Below are 6,007 nucleotides of genomic sequence, written 5' to 3'. Positions count from 1 at the left end.
TTCCTCAGCCAGGAGATGCGTCTTCTTCTTATGCTTCTTCTTCCTTGGACCCTTCCTTGCATAATAATTCTCAGCAACTCATATTTTTCTCCTCTGGTAATGTGACCCAAATATTCCAGTTTTCTAGTTTTTATACTTTTCATAATTTCTAACTCCTTATTTAAACGTCGTAGAACTTCAACATAAGTTAGTGCTCTTTGTGATAAACAATTTGAATAAAATTTAAACGATTGAATGAATCGTTTTGAAATTTTTATCACATATTAAGCATCAAAGAGCCCTTATATAACAAAAATTTCAGAGCTATACACTAATTTTTACAATAGATATTGCGAAATTAATTTTTTTTGTAATTCCGACCTTTTTTCGCAATTATATTAACAATAAATGAGTATATCAAACTTTGTAATACGTAATTTTAAAGCTTTTTCCATTATCTCAAAGATAATTGTACTAATAAAACCATAAGTTTTACTGTTTTCCATTGATTTGAAAAAAAAGGGAAAAATGCCATTTTTTGACACTTAATTGTTTATAAATAAAAATGGCCGCCAGATCCTACGCAGGAAATAGTTACGATTTGCTCTTATAAGTATTACCTGTCGAAAAAACACTTCAGTACCCTGGCTGTTCGAGTGTCATGGAAAAAACCTTATTACCCTGGACTATAGGGTTATGCTCGGTATATACAACAACGATTTTTCGTAGCGATATGATTGTGCAGTTAATAGGTGAACTTTTGTGAAACGTTTGGACGAAATTCGACGCAGATTTTTGGTTGGTGGAAACGATCAATAGGCAGGAACAAAATTTATTCGATAAATTGTTGTCTATCGCAGCTGAACAATTTTATCGTAATGTGTAGACGAAAGTTGGGGTAAACATTCAGTTCGATCTCAAATCTTTTGATTTTGATTGATTGAGTTATTTATTTAATTACTTTGTTAATACAAATATTGTTTGTAGCAAGTAAAAAATACATAGTACGTATATAAAAAAGGAATATTAAACGTATCTAAAAAGCATCCCAAACAAGAACGCAGACAAACAGAAAATAATGCATGCTTCTGAGCAGTAAAAGCAACGTTTCAGCAGATATTTTTTTATATTCGTTTTGAAACTATTCTTAGCTGTTTCATTTGTTTTAGTAAAATGTTTAGTTTGGTAGAAAACGGTGTGTTTCAATTTTTTCTTCCTTTCCTCTCAAAAATTAGAAATTCTGCCTCTGCCATTCAAAAGAACGAAAAAGATATACACGAAATTACTTTTTAAAAGTTAGCCAAAAATTTTTTTCATAATCTAAAAAATATTGAAAATTTCAATGATTTTCTTAGGCCCGATTTTCAATTTAAATATCTGAAAAAATAACCCTTTTTTTTCAAAAGATACATCTCTTTGATTTTTTTCAGATTTTGTAAAGCAAATTGCTCTCACAAAAAATAAAGTCGAAAAAAGCTACTTTTCTCTATTTAGGAGGTTTGGAGAGAGTTTCGCTATTTAGGAGAAGCTAAAAAGTTGTATGAAAGCATGATTTTATTTGCTTTATCAAAATCACAAGTCGCGGGGCTAATAGTGGCGGGACAGTTTTGACCATCTATAGCTTTTAGGTGAGAATATGCCTTTCCTTTGAAAAGCGAATCTCTACACCACAGACTCCTTGATTTTCTTCTCTGTTTTCTTAAAATAAGCCAGGCTAATGCAAGCGTGTCCGTCCGTCTTCAATCGCAGATGACATGTTTTGATGTTTACAGTCTGAGCAACGAACTGCACAGTCACATCACTACAATAAATCGTTGTCGTGTATACCGAAAATTAGTTTCTGTCGGATGTAGTCAATATTGTGACTGCATCTCAATATTGTGACAATAAGTTTAAAAAAGGGGTGCATCACTGGATGCTTTTCTACCTGTTATAATTTAACAAATTGTCAGTCCTATTACTTGTCTTATCGACCTAAACTTTTAGATTTATAGATAGATTATAATAAATGTGAAAAAAGACTGCGTTTAAATAGGACGATACAATGTTGCTTATAGTGTAATAATAATAATAATAATAATACATTTATCTCGTATTAGTCAATAAATTAACGAGACAAACAACCCTCATTGATGTGGCGATTCCTAACAACAATAATCTACGTACTAAATTTACTGAAAAGATCGCCAAGTACAGAGATCTGGAAATTCAAATACGGAGACAATGGAGAATGCAAAGTACCCAGACAATACCGATTATTATGTCTACTACTGGAGTCATTCCGAAGACCCTCCTCGAGAGCATAAAAAAGCTGGGTCTTAATGAACATTACTACTCGCAACGGCCAGATGTGTACGAAAATTTCTGGGAGATACACCTGCATACCAAGTCACCTAGGGCTCGAAAACACGGAAAGAGTCCCACCAGAGCTCAATCCTTTTGATACCGTAGGTGTCTGGGATGAGTCAATTTTCCCCTTAGAGGGAGCGTGAGCCGTATGGCTAAATCTGGATACATTTATTATCCACAATAACATAGTACATGCTTACAATAAATTACATACATTGAGTTAGTGGATAAAAGACTACAACTGGTTCAGTCGTGGACCAGTTACCCAGTCCACTTCTGTTCTTCCACCAGTGCCTACCATATTAAAACACGTATTTAGTGAAACGAGAGCATAGCTAACAATAAATATAATAATTATTAAAACGATAATTAAAAAGATATTATGTGGAATTGTGGAAAGGTAGAAGGAAGAAAGGAACAAAGAACGAAGGGACAAAGGAAAGGAGAGTAGTTCGTTTAAAACTTTACGCAAAAGTTGTTCATATATTTTGTAAATTTAACAGATGCTTCTTATATCGATTTTAAAATGATGATGCTGAGGTAGTTAATAAACCTGAATCTAATTTAAATAAGTTGTTAATGCAAACTGCGACATTGTAGGAAAAACCTCTCTGAAATAATACCTTGTTATGTCTAGGAACACGAAGAATAGTATTGCGTCTGATATTTAAATTGTGTATATCCGTTCTGAAGGTTAACCTGTTGTGTAAATAGGGTGGGATTTTTTTTAAATATACCTTATGACATAAACAACTAAAATGTAATTGCCGTCTGTTGTACATATTTAACCAGTTTAATTGTTTGAATTTACTCGAGATCCTGCCAAATTTTCTAATACCGCAAATTAGACGCACACACGAGTTTTGCAGTTTTTGAACCCTTCGTGAATCAGTACTGTCTAAACACGGTGTCCATATACAACGTCGCAGTGATTAAAGTGTGATAAAACTAATGAATCGCATAAAAGCTTTTTGACGTCCTGTGATAAACAATGTCTTTGTGCATAAATCATTTTTAAAGTTGCATAAGCTGCCTTCAATTTAAGAGATATATGTTCTTTAAACCTTAATTTCGTATCCAATAAAAGGCCTAAATTTTTAGAATTTAATTTTATAGGAATATTTGTACCATTGATTTCAAGTGAAACGCTAGCCAAAATGGATTCACGTATATTTTCATTGCAAAACAATAATGCTACAGATTTTGATGGGTTAATTTTAAGTGCATGGTCAGTAGCCGTTTTGTAAATATTGAACAAATCAATTTTTAGGCGTTCAACAGCTTCTAATACATTAGAATGTTCAAATGACAAATAAATTTGCGTATCATCCGCGTATAAGTGATAGTTGCAGTAGTTAAGACCTTTAGGAAATGTTGATGTATACAAACTAAATAATAATGGATCCAAAATACTTCCCTGAGGTACATCTGACTTTATTTCACTAGAGGAGGAAGTCATTTCATCAATCTGAACAATTTGTTTACGCTTATGTAAGTAAGAGGCAAGAAGATTCCTGGAACTGACACTAAATTTATAAAACTGTAATATTGCTAATAATATATCATGATTAATTAAGTCAAAGGCTTTAGTATAGTCTAAAAGAACAAGAAGAGTAACCTTGTTCAAATCTAAGGATATAATAACATCATCAACAACATCAACAAGTGCAGTTGCACACCCATGACTACGTCTAAAACCCGATTGGTTTTCTGGCAAAATTTTATTAGTTCTTAAAAAATCTCTAATCTGACTTTCCATAACTCGTTCAAAAATTTTTGAAAATGTAGGTAAAATACTAATTGATCTAAGATCATTGTACTCTTTAGGTGAGGTGATTTTCGGCAAAGGTATAACTTTTGCAAATTTCCAGTCTAAAGGAAAGTAACTTTTTTCAATGCAAACATTTATTATGTGAGTTAGAATAGGAATAATCACAGGACAGCACAACTGAACAATTGTAATATTTAAGTGGTCATTGCCAAAAGCTTTAGATTTTAACGAAAAAATGATATCCTTAATAAGCTCTTCAGAAACATACGAAAAACTGAAGTTATCATTAATACCCTCTTTTACGTTATGAGCATAATAGTTAAGTAATTCTTTACTACCTGGCATTATATTTATATTATTAATAAAAAAATTATTTATATCCCCTACTGATTTTAAATGCATAGGTAATTCATTTTTTTTTCTGTTTGGATATATTAAGTTTGTTTTAATTCGGCCCATTTTTCCTTTGAGTTCGAATTCTGAAATTTCATATTAAGGTAAGTCCTTTTTTCCGCTTTAATAGCAGTAGTTGTATAATTTCGAAATTGTTTGTAGTACAAACAATGTTCCAGTAATTGTGTTCTTCTAAATCTATTTAATGCATTTTCACGTAACTTTTGCAAATGTTTAATATTACCAGTAATCCACGGAGAGTATGGCTTTACATTACTGACTAAAATTGATTTTAAAGGCGCATGTACATCAAGAACTGACAGAATATAAGTTTGTAAATGCGATACTTTAACATCAATATCATCTGTTCGAAATATACTATGCCACGGTATTAAATGAGGATCATTCAAAAAATTATTATAATTAATATTTTTAATATCTCGATCGTTAACCCTTTTTTAAATATGAGATTCGGTACCTTCGACATTAAATTTACAAAAAACTGCCGCATGATCCACAATCATGTCTATATCGACATATTCATTACATTTTTTAATATCAATATTTGTGATAATAAGATCTAATAAGGAGATGTCTCTTGTTGGTTCTTTAATGAGTTGCTTTAAATCAAAAGTATCCAAAATATCATAAAATTTCACAGTATGTTGTTCTGAAGCTATTTCCTTGTAATATTTTGTATTTTGACAACGCGCACCCCTGCGAGAAAAGTGACACAAACCAAAAATACTGAAGTTGAGATGAATCAACTTAAAGATTGCTGTAAAACTTATCCTCATATTTTAAAAGGTTTTTGCTAAAAACAGTTATATTGGTTGATTATGTTATATTGTATAGCATTATTGTATGCACATGATGCACATGTAGGTCTACTTTTGTGGAATTTGCGTCATTATCAGGTAGATATAGGTAGGGTCTTTGAGTTATGTCACTTTTCTTGCTTTATTTGTTTATTTTTTTGTTATGATCCTGTACTGTTAGTTACTTTATAACACCAAACCATTGTATATTTTAACTGACTGTAACATAATACGACTATCAGACCTTATACAAACTGGAAAACTACAGCTTAAGGAAGATTAAAAAATAAAACACCTCGAAAATTATTGATTTATTAGAAAAATACAAAACGCAAAATTAACACAATTTAATAAAGAATAACTAATAAGATACAACTAAAGTCATCAATACAATTACAACTAAACATAGAACTAAAGTAATTAATGCAATTAAAGTAATTAACGCAACGTCGAAAATTGATTTATTAGAAAAATACAAAACGCAAAAATGAATACAATTTAATAAAGAACAACTAATAAGATACAACAAACTAAAGTAATTAATGCAATTTAAGAAAACATAGATTCGTAGATGGGCTTATACAATGTAGGAATGCTTTTCGCTGAGATAAGTGATTCAATATGAGCTTTCTTTAGAGCAGAAATTTGCATTTTTTTCTTATACGCTGCAACGCACTCCGGTGTAGAGATCTGCATG

The sequence above is a fragment of the Diabrotica virgifera genome, chromosome 2, assembly GCF_917563875.1.
Source record: "Diabrotica virgifera virgifera chromosome 2, PGI_DIABVI_V3a".
Classification (NCBI taxonomy): Eukaryota; Metazoa; Arthropoda; class Insecta; order Coleoptera; family Chrysomelidae; genus Diabrotica; species Diabrotica virgifera.
Note: the sequence above shows the minus strand (reverse complement) of the source record.